This window comes from Rhinatrema bivittatum, chromosome 2 (genome assembly GCF_901001135.1).
Source record: "Rhinatrema bivittatum chromosome 2, aRhiBiv1.1, whole genome shotgun sequence".
NCBI classification, from domain to species: Eukaryota; Metazoa; Chordata; class Amphibia; order Gymnophiona; family Rhinatrematidae; genus Rhinatrema; species Rhinatrema bivittatum.
Window position 1 is genome coordinate 628,576,173 of NC_042616.1, and position 25,726 is coordinate 628,601,898.

General features: G+C 43.3%; 1 protein-coding gene across 1 annotated transcript in view; it reads left to right on the forward strand.

Moving 5' to 3' along the window:
- Positions 1-25,726, forward strand: part of SNTG1 (syntrophin gamma 1) — a 2,212,578-nt gene that overhangs the window by 1,604,858 nt on the left and 581,994 nt on the right. The gene's annotated exons all lie outside the window — the stretch shown is intronic.

Genomic DNA, 25,726 nt, shown 5'->3' on the forward strand with positions numbered 1-25,726 from the left:
TGCTTATTAATTCATAGCAGTTTATGGATTTTTCCTCTAGAAACTAAAATCCAAACCTTTTTTAAACCCAGTTACACTAAATGCTATAACCACATCCTCTGGCAATGAACTCAAGAGCTTAAATATGCACTGAGTGAAAAATAATGTTCTTAGTTTTGTTTTAAATGAGCTACTTGCTAACTTCATGGAGTGCCCCCAGGTTCTTCTATTATCTGAGAGAGTAAAGAACTAATTTATATTAGCTTTTTTTAAGTCCTTTCATTGTTTTGTAGACTTCTATCATATCCCCCCTCAGTTGTCTCTTTTCCAAACTGAACAGCCCTGACTTCTTTAGCCTTTCCTCATAGGGCTGTCATTCTATGCCCCTTATCATTTTGGTCACCCTTCTCTGCACTTTCTCCAATGCAGCTATATCCTTTTTGAGATGTGGTGATCAAAATTGCACACAGTATTCAAGATGCGGTCTCACCATGGAGCGATACAGAAGCATTATGACATCCATCCTTTTATTTGCCATTCTCTTCCTAATAATTCCTAACATTGTGTTTACTTTTTGGATTGCTAAAGCACACTGAGCTGATTATTTCAATGTACTATCCACTATGACACCTAGATCTCTTTCCTGGGTGGTAAATCCTAAGATAAAACCTAACATTGTATAACTAAAGCAAGAGCATAAGTCATTGAAGATTCATTCCTAATTTCAAATGGAATACATTTAAGGGCAGATTTTAAAAGGTATGCGCGCGGTGTACATTTGTGCGTAAAATCCGGCACACACAAATGTACGCCAATTTTATAACATGTGCATGCAGCCATGCGCATGTTATAAGATCAGGGGTCGGCGCACGCAAGGGGGTGCACACTAGTGCACCTTGCACGTGCCGAGCCCTCGGGGACACCAGCTGGCTTTCCCCGTTCCCTCTGAGGCCTCTCCGATCCCCCAGCCCAGGAGCCTTGCAGAGGCCTCTGGCCATGCCCCCGCCCTGCCCTCAGACCTCCCCGCCCTGCCCACGCCCCCGACCACTCATTTTTTTAAAGCCCCAGGACTTACACGCATCCCAGGGCTTTATGCGTGCCACCGGGCTTTTTGAAAATAGGCCCAGCACGCATAACCCCCCTATGTGCGTAAATCCTTGAAAATCTGCCCCTTAGTTTTTATGATGTCAATATTCAGTATGCCACTAGGCAGACAAGTTATGCGGCTCTGGATAGCCAGATAATTGTCCCAGATATTCAGTGGAATAAACTTCCCACAATCGCCTTCATCTGCCCAACTTGTTCATGTCTTTGTCTACCCTTCCTGCTCTGGCTCTTTCCATCCCTTTTCTTCTCCTTTGAATGGATATATGGTTCTGTCTCTTGCCTGGATTCTCAATATGCCTAATCACTGCCTGCCTCTGACCCTTGCTTGGACACTTAATTCTGCCACCTGACTATGACCCCAGTCTGGCCTTGGACTATGACCCTTGTCATCAGCAGATACTCTCGTCTAAATCCTGTTGGCCCTGGCACCCAAAGGCTCAACTCAAGGAGCATGTGGGTCAGTAAAAGTGAAGCTCCAGACCAGTCTCTGCTTTGTCTGGTTCAATCGGCCAGTGGTAAGAACCTGCACAGCTCCTCCCTGCACGTAGAGCCAATCTCACCCCAGACTAAGTGTCCACCGATACAACATGGTACAGCTACAATAATGGATTAGTCTAAGGCAGTGAAACTGAATTAATTATTTATGGACCATCGTGGTGATTTTATATTGCACTCTGTATTGAAGAGTGAGCCGATGAAGGTCCATCAACACTAGAGTTATGTGTGATCTCTGTGTCATCTCCCTGAAATTAGGAACACAGCTGAGTTCTGCAACAACTGCAAAGCCCGTAATGATGAAGCATGAACACAGATGGCTTTACAAATTACAGTAGTCTGTTAAAGACAGAATTGAGGCTTGCAACATAAGACAAAATCAGCATGGCCCAGAAAATGTTGCAAAACACAAAGTACACAAAGTTTGAAAAATCCATAGCTCACAACTGATTTAATGCAATGGTGAAATGTAAGATACTTTATACAAGTGTCTTGTTCCTCTTCTATCTCCTTTAAATGCACTGTGGTTGTGACTCCCCAACTGTCTTTTCTGGGATCAGTTGACCTCAGTTCAGTCCTGACGGCAGAGCCTAAGCACAGCCTGAAGACACCAACTCTTCCTCAGGCAAATTAATTCCCAATAAGGGAAAGAGAATAATGATGAGAACAAAAAAAGCTCTCTTTTTTTTTTCAATGTAAAGAAGAAAATTCTACATCTCCCGTTTTCCAAGTAAGCCAGCTTAGGTACTCCTTTTATTTATTTATTTACAATTACTTATTTACCACCACCAAAAATGATTGGAGTGGTTCTCTTGCCAGCAGTAAGACCCATTACTGTATTTCAGGGCTGCGCCAACCCTCATTAAACATTGGCAGTCCACCTGTCCCCAGAAACACTTACAAGAGTGTAGAAAAAATGGGCTTCTCAAGCTGTCCACAGATCAGTCCTTCTGGACTGCTCCAGCCAATTACCCATATTTTTCTCAGCACTCTCGCCTGGACTGGACTGGTCACTCTCTATGGTCACTTGCACTCCTCTCTTCTGGTTAATCAGCTAACTTCCAGGATTTTGAATACTGGCCTCTGAATATTCACACGGCAGCTCTTCAAATAAATCTCTGCTGCACTACCCTGTGTGCACAGAAAGACATACTGAGGCCAAAATTCTAAAATGGAGAACTTATCCAGATAAGTTAATTGGATAAGTTATCAGTGATATTCAGAAGGATAATGCCCCACTGAATATCTCCAAGAATTGCTATCTGACTATATATAGCTGGATAACTTTGAAAGTTAAATGGCTAACTTTGAATATTGTGAATAATGGAGTGGAAGAGATGAGCGGTATATTAGATGGTGACAAACCAAATAGAAATGGTATAGCACTAAAGGTTCTAGGATCCTTATGAGGGTAACTGAATAAATCAGTCAATGAAGATATTTTCCATGCCCTTGCAGACATTTCTTTATACCCACTACGATGGTGATCTGCCCAAAAATTGCTTTGATGTCACTGCACCATCAGTGCTTTGTGCAGTCTCTTCTGTGCCGGTTCGGGCATCCGCTCCTTCCATCTGTTTGTACACAGTAAATTCCTTTTTCCAGATGGACAATTGCCTCTTGATTTAACTTTCCCTTGTTCCTTGATTACCATTTTTGAAACTCCAGTCACATCTAGCATTTGTCTACATGTGTATGGATCTGACTGATTTGCAACCTGCTAGGACGCAATACAACTAGTTAAGAATTTGGGTTCTGGTCCCTCCCGATGCAGCCCATTTGGTGAAACATGATCCGAGTTGGGGGGGGGGGGCCTAAAACTTTTCCTGTACGCTGTGAATAAAAGTTGGAGATGCTGGAAAAATATCTTCATTGACTGATTTATTCAATCACCCTTATAAATGTGAATATTACCAGCTTGATTTCAAAGTAATCCAGGTATATATACCCGGATATTGGATAATTTTGCCTTTAATTGGCTATCTTCAAAGGATATAGCTGGTTAAGTCCCAAGGCTATGTTAAAAAAAAGAGAGCCTGTATTTCAGGCCTCCTGGCCCAATATTCTCCCTCATCCCACCGCCACCTCAGTTAAATGTATAATGCCTCTTGCAGTCAAGCTGGTCTCCACCCAAAGCCTCCAAAATAAAAGTCTAGGGTAGAGGACTTAGGCCTGAAAATCCAACTTTCTCTCCCCACACCTCCTAAGATTGTAGAATTGTTAATAAAGTAAAGCTATGGACATTATACATTTAACTGGAAAGTGGGCAGGAGAATTGGGGTAGGAGGCCTGTAACGCAACCTTTTACTTTTTTTAAACATCATCCACTCTTAACTGGCCATATCATTTGAATTTAGCTGGTTAAAGTTAAAGAAATCCAAGCACACGTACCTGGTTATTTTTAGACCTGCTCTGAAGCATTTCTGAAGATAGCTGAATATCTTATTTATTTAACTGCAAATATCGGAATTAGCCAGATAAGTTATTTGGCTACCTCATCCCCATCCCAGAACATACCCAACATTTTCCTTTCTTATTTGGCTTTTAGCTGGATAAGCAAGGAGGATATTTAAAACTCCCCATTTAACTGAATAACTTATGAGTTATCTGGCTAAATGTCTTTGAATATTGGTCTTATGGTCTCTTCCTTCTACCTGTTCAATGATAAAACACAGCTGTAAAAGTGCTAATTCTGTAACTCTGAACAGACAGAATATTTACACACATAGTTGTACATTTACACATACAATTGTACTTACTGTGCAACAAGAAGCACAGCAGCAGAGATGGCCTCACTTTTAATTTCTCCTATCTTTCTTTTCTGTTTTCCAACATTTTGATTTGCTCAGAGATTTTAAAAAGACACAACCTTCCTCTGTACTTTTCAGCCTAGAAGTGAATTAAAGTGGTGCCAGCCAAAGTTGCATTTGGTTTCAGGAGGAAGTCACTATGATGCATGCAGATGCCAGTTAAGGTTGCCAAATGGCTCCAGATTTTCGAACAGACTGATCCACCCCACTGCATGCATCGACTTTAAGTCTTGCTTTTCTTAGGGAAATCAAAAGGGACACCAGATCTACAAGTCCATGCAGGTGGTCGAGCCCAACCAGGTCTGGATCAACCTATCCTGATAATCTGGATCCATTTGGCAACCCAGGCAGGATATGCTGGTTAAAAAAATAAATGCTTGTCCTTGATTGATCCTGCTTCTTTTTTGTCCCTTCAAATGTTGGTTCTATTCAGTCTAGATTCAGAGTGACATCACTGGCTTCAGTAACTTGCCTTGAGTAGAAAAAGATACCTTTCAGTTTTGCTTGACTCATAAACTTCAATGGGAATCTGAAAAAAAAATACAAATACAAATTTTCATTATTTTTGGGGTACTGGATCTGCAGTGAAAATGTCCTAATTCAGTTTGGATTCCTTACTTGCTTAAAGTGACTATACGTCCCTAATATACTATTACAGTGAGACACTCTTTAGCATAAACAGGCCAATACAAAACCATGAGCTGGCCACAGCGCACAGCGCACAGCTCAATACGTAAATGGACAAGTGTTTTGAATATGCGTCCATAACCTCCAATGCAAAATGGGGGTTAGCGAATTGAAAATGCCTGCCCAACTGAGTATGTAGCTAATTGCGTTCATCACATGTAACTTCATGTTAATGAGGCTATTAACTATTTCCCTCTGAGGCAAAAAAAATGTGCGCCTGGCATGCACAATTTTTACCCTCATCAATTAATGCCTGTCCCAGAGCAGGCTTTAATTCTTGAGGAACCCAAAAAGTTTACAGAAAAGCAGAAAATACTGCTTTTCTGTAGTTCCACCGACTTAATATCGTGGTAATATTAAGTCAGAGGAACTGAAAAAGGAGAATCCTAAAAAAAGAAAAAAAAGGGTGCTGCAGTTAGGTTAGGAAAAGGGACACTCATAAAATTGAGTGTTCATTTTCCTAACCATCTGACAGCCACATTTCTTGGGTGCCTGATGGTGAGGAGAACATAACATAAGAACATGTCATACTGGGTCAGACCAAGGGTCCATCAAGCCCAGCATCCTGTTTCCAACAGTGGCCAATCCAGACCATAAGAACCTGGCAAGTACCCAAAAAACTAAGTCTATTCCATGTTACCGTAGCTAGTAATAGCAGTGGCTATTTTCTAAGTCAACTTAATTAATAGCAGGTAATGGACATCTCCTCCAAAAACTTATCCAATCCTTCTTTAAACACAGCTATACTAACTGTACTAACCACATCCTCTGGCAACAAATTCCAGAGTTTAATTGTGCGTTGAGTAAAAAAGAACTTTCTCCGATTAATTTTAAATGTGCCACATGCTAACTTCATGGAATGCACACTAGTCTTTCTATTATCTGAAAGAGTAAATAACCGATTCACATCTATCCGTTCTAGACCTCTCATGATTTTAAACACCTCTATCATATCCCCCCTCAGCCATCTCTTCTCCAAGCTGAAAAGTCCTAATCTCCTTAGTCTTTCCTCATAGGGGAGCTGTTTCATTCCCCTTATCATTTTGGTAGCCCTTCTCTGTACCTTCTCCTTCGCAATTATATCTTTTTTGAGATGCGGCGACCAGAATTGTACACAGTATTCAAGGTGCGGTCTTACCATGGAGTGATACAGAGGCATGACATTTTCCGTTTTATTCACCATTCCCTTTCTAATAATTCCCAAACATTCTGTTTGCTTTTTTGACAGCCGCAGCACACTGAACCGACGATTTCAATGTGTTATCCACTATGACGCCTAGATCTCTTTCTTGGGTTGTAGCACCTAATATGGAAACTAACATTGTGTAACTATAGCATGGGTTATTTTTCCTATATGCATCACCTTGCACTTATCCACATTAAATTTCATCTGCCATTTTGATGCCCAATTTTCCAGTCTCACAAGGTCTTCCTGCAATTTATCACAATCTGCTTGTGATTTAACTTCTCTGAACAATTTTGTATAATCTGCAAATTTGATTATCTCACTCATTGTATTTCTTTCCAGATCATTTATAAATATATTTAAAAGTAAGGGTCCCAATACAGATCTCTGAGGCACTCCACTGCCCACTCCCTTCCACTGAGAAAATTGTCCATTTAATCCTACTCTCTGTTTCCTGTCTTTTAGCCAGTTTGCAATGCACGAAAGGACATCGCCAACTATCACATGACTTTTTACTTTTCCTAGAAGCTTCTCATGAGGAACTTTGTCAAACGCCTTCTGAAAATCCAAGTATACTACATCTACCGGTTCACCTTTATCCACATGTTTATTAACTCCTTCAAAAAAGTGAAGCAGATTTGTGAGGCAAGACTTGCCTTGGGTAAAGCCATGCTGACTTTCTTCCATTAAACCATGTCTTTCTATATGTACTGTGATTTTGATGTTTAGAATAATTTCCACTATTTTTCCTGGCACTGAAGTCAGGCTAACCAGTCTGTAGTTTCCTTGATAGCCTCTGGAGCCCTTTTTAAATATTGGGGTTACTTTAGCTATCCTCCAGTCTTCAGGTACAATGGATGATTTTAATGATAGGTTACAAATTTTTACTAATAGGTCTGATATTTCATTTTTTAGTTCCTTCAGAACTCTGGGGTGTATACCATCTGGTCCAGGTGATTTACTACTCTTCAGTTTGTCAATCAGGTCTACCACATCTTCTAGGTTCACTGTGATTTGATTCAGTCCATCTGAACCATTACCCATAAAAACCTTCTCTAGTACCGGTACCTCCCCAACATCCTCTTCAGTAAATACCAAAGCAAAGAAATAATCTAATCTTTCATTGATGGCCTTATCTTCTCTAAGTGCTCCTTTAACCCCTCGATCATCTAATGGTCCAACTGACTCCCTCACAGGCTTTCTACTTCGGATATATTTAAAAAAGTTTTTACTGTGAGTTTTTGCCTCTATGGCCAACTTCTTTTCAAATTCTTTCTTAGCCTGTCTTATCAGTGTCTTACATTTTACTTGCCATTTATGCATTATCCTATTTTATTCTGTTGGATCCTTCTTCCAATTTTTGAATGAAGATCTTATGGCTAAAATAGCTTCTTTCACCTCCCCTTTTAACCATGCCGGTAATCGTTTTGCCTTCTTTCCACCTTTCTTAATGTGTGGAATACATCTGGACTGTGCTTCTAGAATGGTATTTTTTAACAATGAACACACCTCTTGCAACCTTTTTACTTTTGTAGCTGCTCCTTTCAGTTTTTTCCTAACAATTTTTCTCATTTTATCAAAGTCCCTTTTGAAAGTTTAGCATGAGAGCCATGGATTTGCATACTTTTCCTCTTCCAGTCATTAATTCAAATTTGATTATATTATGATCACTATTGCCAAGCAGCCCCACCACCATTACCTCTCTCACCAAATCCTGTGCTCCCCTGAGAATTAGATCTAAAATGGCTCCCTCTCTCATCGGTTTCTGAACCAATTGCTCCATAAAGCTATCCATCCAGGAACGTTATCTCTCTAACATGTCCAAATGATACATTTACCCAGTCAATATTGGGGTAATTGAAGTCTCCCATTATTACCTCCCTACCAATTTGGTTAGCTTCCCTAATTTCTCTTAGTATTCCACTGTCCGTCTCACCATCTTGACCAGGTGGATGGTAGTATACTCCTATCACTATAGTCTTCTCCAACACACAAGGGATTTCTACCTATAAAGATTCAATTTTGCATTTAGTCTCATGCAGGATGTTTATCCTGTTGGACTCTATGCCATCCCGGACATAAAGTGCCACATCGCCTCCCGGGTGCTCCTCTCTGTCATTGTGATATAATTTGTTCCCCGGTATAGCACTGTCCCATTGGTTGTCCTCCTTCCACCATGTCTCTGAGATGCCAATGAAGTCTATGTCATCATTCACTGCTATACATTCTAATTCTCCTATCTTACTTCTTAGGCTTCTGGCATTAGCATACAAACATTTCAAAGTTTGTTTTTTGTTTGTATTTTCATTCTGCTTTTTAATTGATAGGGATAAGTTAGAATTTTTTAGTTCAGGTGAGTTTTTAGTTACAGCACTTGGACTACTTTTCTTATTATTGGAACCTCACTGTCAGGATGCCCTAATTCTAATGCATCATTAGTATCCTTTGAAGATACCTCTCTCCGAACCATGTGCTGCTGAGCAACTGTCGGTTTTCCCCTTTATTCTAGTTTAAAATCTGCTCTCTCCTTTTTAAAGGTTAGCGCCAGCAGTCTGGTTCTACCGTGGTTAAGGTGGAGGCCATCCCTTTGGAAGAGACTCCCCCTTCCCCAAAAGGTTCCCCAGTTCCTAACAAAACTGAATCCCTCTTCCTTGCACCATCGTCTCATCCACGCATTGAGACTCCGGAGCTCTGCCTGCCTCTGGTGACCTGCGCGTGGAACAGGGAGCATTTCAGAGAATGCTACCCTGGAGGTTCTGGATTTAAGCTTTCTACCTAAGAGCCTAAATTTCACTTCCAGAACTTCCCTTCCACATTTTCCTATGTCATTGGTCCCTACATGTACCACGACAGCTGGCTCCTCCCCAGCACTGTCGAAAATCCTATCTAGGTGACGCATGAGGTCTGCCACCTTTGCACCAGGTAGGCATGTTACCAGGCGATCCTCACGCCCACCAGCCATCCAGCTATCTACATTCCTAATAATCAAATCACCAACTATGATGGCCGACCTAACCCTTCCCTCCTGGGTATTAGGCCTTGGGGAGATATCCTCGGTGTGAAAGGACAATGCATCATCTGGAGAGCAGGTCCTTGCTACAGGATCCTTTCCTGCTGCACCCGGTTGATGCCCTCCAATCTTGAGACCTTCTTCCTCCAAGGCAGCACCAGGGCTGCCAGTCTGACGTTGGGACTTGGCTACTATGTCCCTGAAGGGCTCATCTGTATACCTCTCTGTCTGCCTCAGCTCCTCCATGTCTGCCACTCTAGCCTCCAGAGATCGGACTCGTTCTCTGAGAGCCAGGAGCTCTTTGCATCGCATGCACATGTACAACTTCTCACCGGCGGGTAAAAAATCATACATGTGACACTCGATGCAAAAGACTGGGAAGCTCCCCTCTTGCTGCTCGGCTGCTGCCTTCATCTCATCTAGTTATGTTTTAGGTTGCTATGGGAATAGGAATGTGTCTAATTAACGTACTTTAAATGTATTAGTGAATTCACTATATGTCTGGTAGTGGCCTACAAGGGATGATCAAACTCTTAATAAAGTTTTTGTTGGTTTTTTATTTTGAGAAAGTGCCTATAAATTAAAGGATGAGCTATGGGTAGGTGGGCAAGGGGTGGGAGAGTTGGGAAATCAAACAGTCTAACTTAAGTTAGTCAGCCAGAGTGACTCACCGCTCTCTTGATTATCAAATGTTGGTACCTAATCAAACCAAATCACACTACCTCAACACCTTTCCAAGGTGAGTAAATAAACTGAACTTTTCAACCTTTTTACTTAGGTATATACTGCTCCTAGCTTATTTCTAGCTTCTGGCTACTGTTTTTTTTTTTAATACAAAGACTCAGTTCTGCTTACTAGTTGCCTTACAGACTTTTAAACATAAACACACTAACTACTGCTTACTTGCTGCCTTACTGACTCACTATTTAAAAATACAGTCTAACTTGTTTATTTGCTGCCTTACTGATTATTAAAAGCACAAACATACAAGCACACTAAATCATATTCCCAAATAGTTAACTTTGCCCCAATACTTTTGAAAAATACATTGTCACAAGCAAAAACTTACTGATTCCTTTCAGCCACCAGCAAGGTGATCCTCTCCTCTCAGTGCTCCCACTGGAATGTGGATGCACAATTTTCCCTAGTGCCTCCTTTTTACCATGGCAGCCAATTCAAATATTAAATTAGGTGCCCAGGAGAGGTGGATTGGTGTGCTTTAAGAGAGCGGGCTCTCAATCATGTGCACCGTGCTGATACTACATTGGCCTGAATGTAATTTAATAAAGGAAACTTTGAACTCCCTTGGGATCCCCATTCAGGACATCAGTGAGAATTCACTGAGGAAAAGTTTGAGCATGAACTGTAAAAACTGGGACGATTTCTATACTTGCTTCCAGGTTCCAAAATTCCAGACAGCTATTGCCTAAAAAAACTTCTGGTGCCATTGTTCCCCATTTCTGAGGCATGAGACATAAACATTAGGCTTTATTTGTTACGGTCCCGGTCGCATGTGCTGCGACCAGGCCCTTACCCTCATGTTCCTGGTCCCACGTCCGGTTCAGCTGGCGGAGTTTGCTGCTTGTGTGGCGGCGTCCCCGCGGGGGCGACGCCAGTGGGAGATCTTCAGTGAACGCCCTGTCCCTAGGCGCGCGGGCGTGCAAGAAGGACGCTTTTGTAGGCCTGTTCCCACCATTCAAAGCTCCGCCCACTTCCTGACTTCAGATGCCGCGGCCTATGTAAGCTGGCCACGGGCCCTCAGTCTTTTCCTTGCAATGGGGTTACCTTGCGGTTTCCAGTTGCTCCATGCCCCGTAGTGTGTTACTACTTGCCTATAGTTGCTCCGTTCCAGCCTGGTCCTGCTTCAGACTTTGCTTACGTTCCAGCCTGGTTGCTGCTTCAGACTTCACTTACATTCCAGCCTGGTTCCTGCTTCAGACTTTGCTTCAGTTCCTGCCTGGTTCCAGTACCCGTGTCATGCTTCAGTTCCTGCCTAGTTCCAGTACCCGTGTCTTGCTTCAGTTCCTGCCTGGTTCCAGTACTCAAGTCTTGCTCCAGTTCCCTGCCTGGTTCCAGTTCCCAAGCCTGCTTGTTCCTGATCCAGCTACAGTACTCACCTAAGTCCCAGCGGCCGGGCTCCTACGAGCTCCTCCCGGGGGAGCATCGGCTTCCAGGGTGAAGTCTCACCACCGATCACCTAAGTCCCAGCGACTGGGCTCCTACGGGCTCCTCCCGGGGGAGCGCCAGCTTCCAGTGTGAAGTCTCACCACCGATCACCTAAGTCCCAGCAGCTGGGCTCCTACGGGCTCCTCCCGGGGGAGCACCGGCTTCCAGGGTGAAGATCATTATTCGCATCCTGCCTGATATCTGCCTCCTGGCCTGCTTATACACTGAGACTATAGTCCACCTCCCCAGTCTCCTGCAGGCCGGCCCAAGGGTCCACTAAAACCGTTAATCCATAACAGATTGCAAAGCCATGGATTCGGCGGATAGGCTAGGCCCCCCAGACCTCCCGGGGTTGGCCCAGCAATTGCAGTATCAACAGCAGTACCTTGATGTCCTCACTGGTTCGGTGGGGGAACTAACTGCCCACCTGGATGCTAGAACCATGCACCCTCGGCCCGCCGCAGGGCCTGCACCTGAAGGACAAGCTACTTCAGAGATTCAGCTACCTGTACCCTCTCGCTACGCTGGGGATGCAAAGACCTGTCACGGGTTTCTGAACCAATGTTTCATACGGTTCTCCCAGTTGCCCCGACAGTTCCCCACTGACACGGTAAAGGTAGCCTACATCCTGTCCCTGCTTTATGGGAAGGCCTTGGTGTGGGCGTCTCCCCTTTGGGAACATAATGATTCTTCATTAGTGGATTTACAGCAGTTCATCTCAAACTTCCGACAGGCTTTTGATGAGCCGGCCCGATTCGCCACGGCTACGTCCGAACTGCTACAGCTCAAACAGGGGGTTCACTCCTTGGCAGGCTACGCTATGGAGTTCCAGACCCTTGCCCAAGAGGTGGCCTGGAGAGATGGCAGCCTCAAAGCCATCTTTCTGGAGGGACTATCCGGATGTATCAAAGATGAGATTGCCTCCCGTGATCTTCCGGAGGACCTCAACGCTCTTATAGAGATGGCCGCCTGCATTGATTGTCGCTTATAACAAAGGGCCAGGGAGTTGCGGCCGACCAGATGCAGTCCACCTTCTGTTCCTAAAAGACCAGTGTCTTCTCCTAAGACTTCTCACCCAGACGTCCCCATCTGCGAACCCATGCAGCTGGGACGTGTCCCGCTCTCTGCAGAAGAGAGACAACATCATCGCTCGATGGGCCTGTGCCTATATTGTGGGCAGATGGGCCACTACTTGGCACGCTGCCAGGAGCGTGTGGAAAACACCAGAACCTAGGAGGTCGAGAGGAGCTCCTCCAAGGTTGCGCTACAGCTCCTCAATGTACTGTGCCTATTACTCTTGAGTACCCTGGAAGGTCACTAGCATTCTTGGATTCAGGAGCAGGGGGTAATTTTATCCTGCAGGACTTAGTCTCCCAGTTACGGATTCCCACGCAAAGACAGGAGGTTCCGTTATGAATTACCTCCATCCAGGGGATGCTCCTTCCAGGACCTATCATGACGTCCACGGCACCCATCACTGTCCGCACCGGGGTGATCCATTCAGAGGAGATAGCCTTCCTAGTCTTGGAGAAGGCCATCCACCCTGTGGTGCTAGGATTGCTGTGGCTACTAAAGCACTCGCCTACGATCCCATGGGATACTCTACAAATTGCCAAATGGAGCCCGTTCTGTCTTGCTAATTGTATGAAGGTACCCAAGGCTCCAGGACTTCCATTACTGCACTCTGTCCTCAGTCCTCCGGCACTTTATGAGGACTTCAAAGATGACTTCTCCAAAATGAAGGTGGAGATCCTTCCACAGCACCGTCCGTATGACTGTGCCATTCACCTGTTACCTGGAACCATGCCCCCTCGAGGTAGGGTATATCCTTTGTCATTACCTGAAACCCGGGCCATGTCTGAATACATATCTGAGAACTTGGCCGAGGAGTTTATCCACCCGTCCAAATCACCTGCTGGGGCAGGTTTCTTTTTTGTCAGCAAGAAGGACGGCTCGCTGAGGCCATGCATTGACTATCGAGGGCTTAATTCCATTACTAAGCGGGATCGCTATCCACTCCCGCTAATCCCGAAGCTCCTCGTTAGGCTTCAGGGAGCAAAGATTTTTACAAAATTGGACTTACGGTGTGCCTACAACTTGGTCAGAATTCGTCCTGGAGACGAGTGGAAAACCACTTTTAATACCAGAGATGGGCATTACGAGTATCTTGTAATGCCCTTCGGCTTGTGTAATGCCCCGGCGGTTTTTCAGCAGCTGATGTGCTACGGGACCTACTGAACACCTGAGTAATTGTCTATCTCAATGATGTTCTAATCTACTCCCGAGATTTGCCTACACACCGTCAGCATGTCCGTCAGGTGCTCCAGATACTCAGGGAGCATAGCTTGTACGCGAAACTGGAGAAATTGGCTTCGAGAAGTCTTCCCTGCCGTTCCTGGGCTACATTGTCTCAGCAGCTGGCTTTCAAATGGATCCCGAGAAAGTGGCTGAGATTAAGAACTGGCCTCAGCCGAGGGGCCTTAAAGCATTGCAACGCTTCCTCGGCTTCACAAATTTCTACAGGCATTTCATCCCAAATTACTCTCGCATTGTTGCGCCTTTAACTGCACTTACCCAGAAGGGAGCCAATGTGGTGGACTGGCCTGATTCCGCCTGCCAAGCCTTTGAGGACCTTAAGAAGTCCTTTTTGCAAGATACCTGCCTTTGTCATCCTGACCCTAGCCGACCATTCGTGGTGAAAGTTGATGCTTCCAATGTGGTGGTTGGGGCCGTACTTAGTCAGCACTCCGATACAGGACAACTACTACTGTGCTCATACTTCTCAAGAAAGTTCTCACCGGCGGAAAGCAACTATTGTATTGGCGATAAAAAGTTGCTGGCCGTGAAACTCGCCTTGGAAGAATGGAGACAGTGGTTGGAGGGGGCCAACCATCCAGTTACTGTATACACCGACCACAAGAACCTGGCCTTCTTGAGCCAAGCCCAACGCCTGAACCTGAGGCAGGCTCGTTGGTCCCTGTTCTTCAACCATTTTAACTTTATCCTGCGTTATCGCCTGGGCTCTAAGAACATCTGAGCTGATGCCCTGTCACATTCCACCGAAGTCGAGGAAACTCCAGAGACTCCACAATATATCCTGGACCCCACGAAGGTGTGCCTCTCGGCGACTTCTGTGTCCTCCCAAGGGAAAACCATCATCCCTCGCCGCTCTCATAGAGCAGTCCTTGCCTGGGCCCATGACTCCCTCACTGGGGGTCACACCGGCCGCGAAGGAACCCTTGATCTGCTGAACCGGTATTACTGGTGGCCGACGGTGAGACAGGACATTCGTACATTTGTGGGCTCCTGCCCTACTTGCGCCTTACAGAAGCCACTCACCAGGAAGCCTAGGGGCTTATTACAACCATTGTCCATTCCGGTGGAGCCCTGGACGCATATCTCCACAGACTTTGTGGTGGATCTCCCAGCTTCAGAAGGAAACATGGTCATTTGGGTGACCGTACATCGGTTCTCCAAAATGGCACATTTTGTTCCTCTGCCAAAGTTACCCTCAGCACCTGACTTGGCCAGCCTTTTTGCTCAGCACATTTTTAGACTCCATGGCCTCCCACAGGACATAGTGTCAGATCGAGGCCCACAGTTCACCGCTGATATTGGAAGGCACTATGTAAGCGTTTCAACGTGCAAATCAGTCTCTCGTCTGCGTTCCACCCCCAGAGCAATGGGCAGATTGAACGGACCAACTGGACATTAAAGACTTTTCTTCAGTCATTCGTTGACGAACGACAAGACAATTGGGCCAAGTTACTCCCATGGGCGGAATTTTCGTACAATAATCATACGCATGCCGCTACTGGAAGTTCACCTTTCCTCATTGTGTATAGGAAAAAACTTTGCTCGCCTCTGCCCTCGCCAAATCCCAGTGCACTCCCAGCAGTGCAGCTTTCAGCCTGTAATTACTTACTTTATGGACTTCTATCCAGGGGAAGTTGCATAAAGCCGACAGGACCTCCAAGAAATGGGCAGATAAGCATCATCAGCCAGCGCTTATCTTCTTCCCAGGAGACCGTGTCTGGCTTAGTACTAAGAATCTACAGCTACGGATCCCATCTCGAAGACTAGCCCCGAGATTTTGTGGACCGTTTTGTATCTCCGAACGAGTGGGAGCAGTCTCGTATCGGTTACGCCTACCCTCGTCCATGCATATACATAATGTCTTCCACGTGTCATTATTGAAGCCTCTCTTTCCTTCTAGATATCATCCTCGGGCTCCTGACTCTCTGGATCCTTCTGTGCCAGATGACTCCACATACCAAGTCCGGGAAATCCTTGATGTGCGCTTCCATCAACGATGCTGGGAGTACCTCCTCGCTTGGGAGGGTTGTGGTCCCGAGGATAACTCGTGGGAGCCAGCCCGCAACATCCTTGACAAAGAATTACTAAGGCAGTTCCATCAAGACCACCCAGGTAAACCCGGGCCTGCTAAGAGGGGGTGTAAGAGGGGAGGCACTGTTACGGTCCCGGTCGCATGTGCCGCGACCAGGCCCTTACCTCCATGTTCCTGGTCCCACTCCCGGTTCAGCTGGTGGAGTTTGCGGCCTGTGTGGTGGCGTCCCCGCGGGGGCGACGCCGGTGGGAGATCTTCGATGGACGCCCTGTCCCTAGGCGCGCGCGTGCGCAGGAAGGACACTTTTGTAGGCCTGTTCCCACCATTCAAAGCTCCACCCGCTTCCTATCGTCAGACGCCGCGGCCTATGTAAGCCGGCCGCAGACCCTCAGTCTTTGCCTTGCAACGGGGTTACCTTGTGGTTCCCATTTGCTCCGTGCCCCGGAGTGTGTTTCTACTTGCCGGTAGTTGCTCCGTTCCAGCCTGGTTCCTGCTTCAGACTTTGCTTCAGTTCCTGCCTGGTTCCAGTACTCGAGCCTTGCTCCAGTTCCCTGCCTGGTTCCAGTTCCCAAGCCTGCTTGTTCCTGATCCAGCTACAGTACTCACCTAAGTCCCAGTGGCTGGGCTCCTAATGGCTCCTCCCGGGGGAGCGCCAGCTTCCAGGGTGAAGTCTCACCACCGATCACCTAAGTCCCAGCGGCTGGGCTCCTACGGGCTCCTCCCAGGGGAGTACCGTCTTTCAGGGTGAAGATCATCGTTCACATCCTGCCTGTTATCCCCCTCCCGGCCTGCTTATACACTGAGACTATAGTCCACCTCTCCCCAGTCTCCTCCAGACCAGCCGAAGGGTCCACTAAAATCATTAATCCATAACATTATTTATAGGTTTTCCCCATTCAGCTGACCTCATGTGGCCAATAGAGAAAACTGGCTTTTCTATTTACTTTTACCTCTTTTTGTAAATAAGCGGAACTGAGAGCTTTTAAACAAGAACACTTGTATTTTATTTGGGGCAACCAATTCTACGATTTAACTTTTTTAAAAGCTACCCCATTGAAAACAATGGGGCATCTATCACACATGTGAAGCCAGAAGAGGAGACAACCGTACCGTCAAAGAAAACCAGGTCCTGCCAAACTTCCCAGGATGCTTGATAGACCAGAAAAGTGCTGCTGCTTCTCCTGTTTTTTTCTTACTGACCTCGATGTGCTAGCTGTAGTGACCTAGAAAACTTGCAGTAAATCAGTCTAGGTAATTTAAAATGCTATGTTACTGCATACAACAACAAACAAGAAAAACCTTCTGCAATACAAAATGAGGAAGATCACAGATCCAGTACCTCTTTTTAGTAACATAAAAACCCAGAGCTACAAAAACTAAGAAAATCATAAAAGACCTACAGCTTCTAATCCTGGAAGATGAATCACTGAAATAAATATTCCCTGTTCTTCTATTTTTGCTTACTGGCAGCCACCTAACCTGAGGCAAAAACTAGTTAGAAAAAAGCTTCAAACAAAACTTCAAGAAAGAAGAAAATTGCCCCAAATCTTTCATACTGTCAGCACGTCTCTTAGCACCCTACCGTTATCCACACTGGAAAGACACTCAGAATACAGGGATCCCAAACATGCAGCTCATATTAATGAAATACATATTTTCCAATGTAAAAAAAATGAGGAGATACAATATGAGTATAACAGATCAGAATTTAAAGACAAGAATAAATCTACACAGACACAAGATGACACATTACAGAGAAGAGCGATGTGACATTCTTCTGGAGAAACACTTTTCCAAACCAGACCATTGCATCAATGAAGCAAAAGGGAGCTTCATAACTACCCAAGGACAAAAGACATTTAACAGTTAAATAATCAAACACTTTGAAAGAAACAAAAAAAAAAAAGCCTTAATATGGATATCAGGTTTCTCACCCACTACCAGATCTATGTAATTATGGGCATTTTGTTTACAATAAAAATAGTAGGCAATGCAACAAGGCCTTAAGATACTTCCTCATGACATTAATGAAGTCATGCGTGTGACCTCACATGTAAATATTTGAGCATCATATTCAAATTAAATCTCATCATTTCTACAGGAAGTAGCATGTTATGCTCACCATACCTGCTATTATCCATATGCTCACTGATCAGTAAAGGGATAAAGATTAGTACCTGCATTGGACCAGGTATCACAATTTTACCCTACAAAGAAAGTCTTGAAATCATCCATGCTAACAAATCCTTTCACTTTCAATCACTAAACATGGGAGTTTATTCTCCCACAACCCACAAACAGCAAAAGAACCCCTTCTAATCCTTAACCCCATGCCACGAAATATTAGCCCCTAGCCCTGCATTAAAGTAATCTCTCCATAGCACAGCACCCTCCCCATAGCATCCCCCACCTCCAAAGGAATCATACTCTTGTGATATTGTGATAAAGTATCTGTTCCTTCGCAGCAGAGCACACACACCTGATGCATTTCCCCCACATAGGATTCTTCCTATGCATGGTATGCATTCCCAGAGGCTACCCACCAATCTGAATCCAAGTCTTACTAGTCAGGAGGGCTATTTACAGGCAGCACCCTCCTGCTTGCACTGCAAATGATTCCAAACAATTGGGTATATTTTAAATGCCTGGTGAGCGTAAATCACAGGGGTTACGTTTGTGACCGGGCCTTGTGCGCACTGCGCGCATTTTCAAAGGGGCCCAGCCATACGCATAACCACCGTTACGCACCAAAGTGCCGAGCCCAGAGAAAGGGGTGGGGAGGGGGAGTGCTGGTGGCGGCCGGTACAGTAGCCATTTGCCGCTGTGCCGGGGAAGCATGCGCCGGCAGTTGGCCGGCGTGTGTAAGTTGTTTCTACTCCAACGGAGCAGTAAGCAACAAAACAAAAGGTAGGAGACAGGGTTTAGGGGGTGGGGAGGAGAAGGGAAGAGGGAGGAGTGGACTGGAAGGGAACTCAGGAAGGCCCGATTGCATCGCCGTGCGTAATCTTATAAAATAGGCTCCCCCTGCATGCGACACCCGCACATGCACACATGGATTATAAAATCCCGCGTGCATGTGTGCGCAGCCATGGGATTTTATAACAGCTGGCGCGCGCATAATATAAAATTGGCATGTCCATGTGCGCGAGGCCAGGAAGTGCGCGCACATGGGCACGTGCACACCTTTTAAAATCTACCCCAATATCTCAAGAAATTGCTTTACCACAGCTCATTCTTTTCTTTAATTTCTGAACCTTTTCACCAAAATAACATCTGTCATCTCATTTCCCACAATCAGATTATAAATGCTCCATTGATATCAGGGCATAACTGGGTAGGGATGTGCATCGGAAAAACATTTAGTTTGATTCAGTTTAGATTCATACAAAAATTTCCCACATGTGTTCCAAAATGTCCAATCATTCTATGCATGCATGTAGGTTTATGCATGTAGGTTTATACCTACATGCATAAAAGCTAATTGTGTGTGTGTAAAAATGTATGAGGTCAATATTCAAAAGCCATTTAGATGGATAACTTAAAAATATTTGTTTAAATGGCAAGGTTTGGGATATTCAGCTCCTTATCCGAATAGAAATTAGCCAGATAAGCCATTATTTGGCAAGATTTTAGCCAGATAAATATGGGCCAGTTTACGCTTCCAGGGCAGCCTCTAACAGAGGCTGCATTGGAAGTGCTGAGAACAGAAATGGGTTTCTCATGGTATCCATGAGTATCAGGGGATTTCCGGGAGGATCTGGGGGAGTCAAAGGGAGTGTGATCAGGTATGCATGTATACATATATGGACTGCGAGTTGGTGGGTCATTCGGGAGGAGATGGGCAGATTGCTATTTTTTTTTTTAATGAATAGGGAAGGGGGCCCGAACTGTGAGCCCCAGAAGAATTTTTGAACATGTAGGTAGGTCTGGGAAGTTGGGGAGCGGGGACAGCACAGCCCAATGGGGCGAAATGACACTTTGCGATGGAAGTTGGGAGTCGGAACACAAAATCTTTTATATCTTTTTTTTTAAGTGCGACTTACCCAGATATCTTCTAATGCCCAGATATCTTCAAAATATATCCAAATAGTGGCAGTGCTACTTTTAAAGATATGCAGATTAGTAGCAAGTTATTCAGTCACACAAGGACAGATAACTTAAACCTAAACAGCTATATTTAAACATAGCCATTTGTGGGGTTTTTGTGTTCATAATTTTTTATTTAGCATATACAAAAAGGAAACAAACCCTACATAAACATAAAAGAAACAAAACCGGCACAGTCTGCTATGAATACGTAACTGGGCTGAGTAGTGCACTCAGCTAGTGGAAGAGAAATTGTAAATAAAGAAAGTCAATAAATTATGCAGGATACAATAGAATAGGGTCCCACATTTTCTTTCTGAGGAGACCTGAAGTGCTCTTCTGCCGTGCTGCAATTTCACACCTGGAATTAAAGCCTAAAACATGCACCACAAATCCATGGATAAAAGAGAATTACCTTTCCAATGGGTTAATATAAGCTTCAGAGAAACAGATAACATAAATTCAAATAGGCATTGCTCTGATTTTGATAAAGACACATTCCAAAGCCAAGGATTTTAAAAAATTAATACTATAGGAGATTGGAACCTATATCTTCAAAATATCCAATATACATTCGCAAACCCCACTCCAATAAATCTGTAAATTAGAGCAATAAAACAAGAAGATTTGTGATAAAGAACCTTTATCGGTAGTACAAGATCAGCAAGTTACATTAGATTTAAACTTGGCCATCTGTACTGGTGTGAGAAACGCTCTGTGTGCAAGAAACAATAGGGATTGTGTTAAGGAAGTGGAAAAGGAAACACCAGTAAGCTTACCCCAAAACAAAGATCAAGAGACTCAATCCAGTTCCTTCTGATTCCCATACCTTTTCAGTGCCAACACACCATGAGTAAACTACCAGTTTCATGCATTTATAAAGCCCAGAAGCCTGCTTTCCAGAAACAGATATAGCTTGACAAGTGCCCCAAATGGGAGGATGGTCTTCCAAGTCACTTAAGAACAATTTCAGAGCCTGAATACAGTGTCTTAATTGCAACCATAAAAAATACTGGCTATATGGAAGACCATATTCCTGCTGTAGCATTAAAAAAGATTTGAAAACATTCAGGATTATTTTTCAAATCGCATTAGGCATTATCGTGGGTGTTAGGGCCCTAATGCCCGCAATAACACCATAACACATGCATTATTTTTTTGCATCGTGAGATGCATATGCAACTTTTGAAAATGTTGTTGAAGGGGAGGAGTTTATGAAATTGAAGGGTGTTTAATGCTGCATATCATAGTGTAGTACATGTTATAATGCTGAAAATAACTACACATTTTTTCCTGGTGTTATGTTGTGTGGTGTGCCTGAAATGGCATTTGTGCTATTTATCACAAATGCTGTTTTGGACAGGAGAGGGTGAGAGGAGTGGAGAAAGGGTGAGAGAGAAAGAGAGAGAGATCCTCTGAGGTGCAACACCTATTTGTCATCTATTCTTACTACTGTAGGAGGGTCAACTAGTAACTCTAGGTGGGGTTTTGGTGGTGATCTAGGGCTTGGAGAGCAATTTTACATGCACAGTCAGAGGTACAAACAGCATAGTACACATCAGTGAAGATATGATGTAATTTGGAATGAGGAAAGGTACACAAAGATGAGATTTGTACAATGTACTCTCACCCAAGCTTGATAGAAGCTAGGTAGATAGTAAGGATGTGCAATCATTTAGGATGAATTAGGAAATTTCAACAAAATTGTTTAATTCAGGGAACCCGAAAACCGAACCAAATTTTCATGAAATTTAGGGAAAATTCAGTTTTTGGGTTAGTGCGCACTAAAGTTAAAATGTTAGTGTACACTACTTTCTGTTAGTGCACACTAACCCAAAATTTGGGACCCCCAAATTTCAAAGGCCCGAACCACGGGAAATACGAAATTTCCTGAGGCGGCCATGAACTATCTCTAGTAGATAGTGCATCAAGCTAGAGTGAGTGTATATTGTACAAATCTCATCTTTGTGTACCTTTCCTCATTCCAAATCACATCACATCTTCACTGATGTGTACTGTGCTGTTCATACCTCTGACTGTGCATGTAAAACTTCCCCCCAAACCCTAGACTACCACCAAAACCTCACCTCAAGTTACTAGTTGAATATCCTACAGTGGTATAAATAGCTGACTAATAGGAGAGCCTTATAAGGAGTTTCTCACTCACTCTCTCGCTCTCTCTCTCTTTTTCTCTCACTCTCTCTCTCTCTCACCCAAAAATGGAAATGCCTGTCTGAGCACTTCACAGCTTGTGAACTGAAAATATTGCAGGTACAATACATTTAACATGTGTTGCAGTAAAATGTCTATGTGAAGAGCTACAATTGCATGCATTGTAGTAACTCAAAAATTACCCTAACCACACCCCTTTTTTTAGCACGGGTGATATTCATGTGAGAAAATGATTAATCTAGGCCATTGTTACATATCAAATCCCCCAAGGACCAGTGTCCACAGTTGGATCAAGTACTCTAGTGCACTGGATCTTTATTTATCTTGAATCTCACATTAAACCATAATGAGGTGGATTTTGAAAACATAGAAACTGAACCCAGTAGTGTGGACAAAAATTTAAAGACATGGGAAATAGCAGATAAAACAGCACGAGTATCTTCACCTAGCAATAAAGAAATTTCAGAACAAAAAGAGATGGGAATTGGGAACAAAAGGGCTTCTTCCAGTTGCAGCCGATTAGGTTTAATATGAAACTCATTATCCTGCAGCCATACTGCTCCTTGTTTCAAAAGAAAAGCCTTATGATAGAGAGCAAAATCAGGGACATTTACCCCACCCATATCTCTAGGCAATTTTTAATATTCACAGGGCAATATGTGGGGTTTTAAATTGCCATAAAAAACTAACCTGACCTCTTTCCAATGGGAGGAACAACACTTTAAAAAAATAATAAAAAAAAAAAAAAGTTTACAAAAAGCTCTGGCAGGGGTTTGGAAAATAGACGCTGGTTAATTCAGTGTCCATTCTCCGAACCTGACTACCAGCACCAGAAGGAGCGTATAAAATAAATATTAAAGTGTTGAGCACTTAATATTAATTTATTCACTCCTTCACTTACTTCCCATTGGTCTTTTTCACTGACATTTGTCAGCAAAAGGACCAATCCCCTTTCAGGACAGCCTTCTGAAAGGCGGTTGGTCCTTTCACTGATATGTGACAGTAAAGGGAGCAATCAGCAATTGGCCCCTATACTGTCATGTCAGTGAAAGGACCAATCCCCTTTCAGGACAGGCTTCTGAAAGGAGATTGGTCCCTTCACTGACATGTAACAGTAAAGGGACCAATCTGCAATAAGTGAAGGAATGAATAAATTAATATTAAGTGCCCGACACTTTAATATTGATTTTATACACTCCTTCTGGTGCCGGTAGTCAGGCTAGGAGAATGAATGCTCAATCAGCGTCCATTTTCCTTTTTTTTTTGATTGCTTGTTCACATCAAGGCCAATATTCAGTAGGCCATTTAGTGGACAAGTTATCCAACTAAAGATAGCTGGATAAGGTGTCCCGTATATTCAGAGGGATAAATGTCCCACTGAATGTACTTTCTTAAAAAAAAAAAAAAAAAAAAAGTGTCCATTTTCCTAACCCCTGCATGTACGCTGGTTAGGAAAACGGAACGCTGATAAATTCAGCATCCGTTTTCTTAACCCGTGGACAGCCACCACAGTGGACCTCTTTCCGGCTTGCGCTGTCAATGAGGCACTAAGGGCGCACATTTGCCCCTAGTGCCTTCTTGACAACACGAGCCTTAATTTAAATATTGCATCGTGCCCTCAGGAGAAGTGCCTGGGGGCGCGTTATGAAAGCGGGCGCTGAATACACAGCGCCCTCTTTCAGTGCAAGATTTTGGCATCGGCCCCAAAGAGACCGTGAGCCCTTATTATGAATGTCTTTCTCATGTGGGTAACTGTTATATTTTGGCAGCCTGCATCTCATTGTAGGCTGACCTGATAAAAAGGTTCATAGTTTTCTAAAGCTAGTCACTATAATATTAAGTTAGTTCAATGAAAAAGTGTCACCTACAACTTCTTTTGGACCTTCATTTGAACAGTATTGGTAAAAGGAGCACTTGGTCTTACACATCACTGTATATGTAATCTGTCAAATAAAAGTTCAATATGAAAAATCAATTTAGAGTATAGAGCAATTTTGAATTCTACTATACATCATTAAGCAAGTCCAAGCAGGATCAATTTTATATTTCTCAAACATCTGTCAACAAAAATTTTGCTTTCTTATTACAAAATTGTAAAGAGTATTTTAGGAGGTTATCAACAACTATTGGTGGGTAAAACATTTTACAAAAAGCACTGGCAGGGGTTTGGAAAATGGACGCTGGTTAATTCAGTGTCCATTCTCCGAACCTGACTACCAGCACCAGAAGGAGCGTATAAAATAAATATTAAAGGTTGAGCACTTAATATTAATTTATTCACTCCTTCACTTATTTCCCATTGGTCTTTTTCACTGACATTTGTTAGCAAAAGGACCAATCCCCTTTCAGGGCAGCCTTCTGAAAGGTGGTTGGTCCTTTCACTGATATTTGACAGTAAAGGGAGCAATCAGCAATTGGCCCCTACACTGTCATGTCAGTGAAAGGCTAGTTCATATACATTATGGATCTAATATTCAAAACCATTATCAAATATGGTTTTATGTGCATAAGCGGCTGCTATAAGATTGTTCTGTATGTGTAGATGAATGTGCTTAGTCCAGTTATGCATTTACTTTTAAACAAACTGGGGAGAGACATTCTGGGGGTGGGAGGGGTGAAAGGTAGAGTTAGAACTCATGCATATACTTTCTGATTTGCAAAAGGTACACCCTTACAAGTTACATCCTCGATAGATCAGGTGTAATTTTGTGTGGGCAAGTTTCTGTGCATACCTACACATGAAATTATTATGCAAAGTTATGTGCATAAGTTTGCTTTGAAAATTGGGGATAAAGTTCACAAGTAAAATACAAGCAGACTTCACCTCACTGTGCACAGTTGCAAAATTACTGCAGCTTAAGCACTGTGTGCAATTCTGGTTGCCCATCTCAAAAAAGGTATAACAAAACTAGCAAAAGTACCAAAAAGGACAATAAACATGATAAAAGGTGCTGGAACAGCTAGCTGTCATATGAAGAAAGGCAAAACAGACTAGGGTTCATCAGCTTTGAAGAGAGACAACTGTGAGGGGATATGGTAAAGTTTATAAAATCCTGAGTGGAGTGGAACAATTAAATAGAGAACAATTTCAACTAATATTAAAAGAAGGGGGTCACACCTGAAACTATCAACTAGAAAATTTTAAAAACTCATATAAAATAATGTTTTTCATTTAATGCACTAGTATCAAGCTATGGAACTGATTGCAAGAGGTCATGGTGAATACTTATTAGCATAGCAGGACTTAAAAAGATTAGAACAAATTCTTGGAGGAAATGTTCCTAAACAATTATTAGCCAAGTAGACTTAGGAATGCCATCGCATATCTCTGGAAATAAGCAACAATAAATAGATCTTATACCTGTTTAAATATTTTATGTTGCACCTTATAGACAGCATAAGAAAGCACTGCTAGAAATTGTTCAACTATTGTTTGTTTATTTATTTATTTATTTATTTATTTATCTATTTATTTATTTATCGAGTTTTATATACCGTCATTCGGATTCATCATCATAAATCCATCATTATGGTTTACAACAAATATGAAGGTTACAATGTAAAGGGGGATAAACAGGGGTTCAAAAAGATTCAAACTGTTGTTAAACTTAGGGGTATCAAATGCTAGTTATTTACTGTTCTGTTTTTTTTTTCAATTTCTCTTTATTAAATTTTTAACA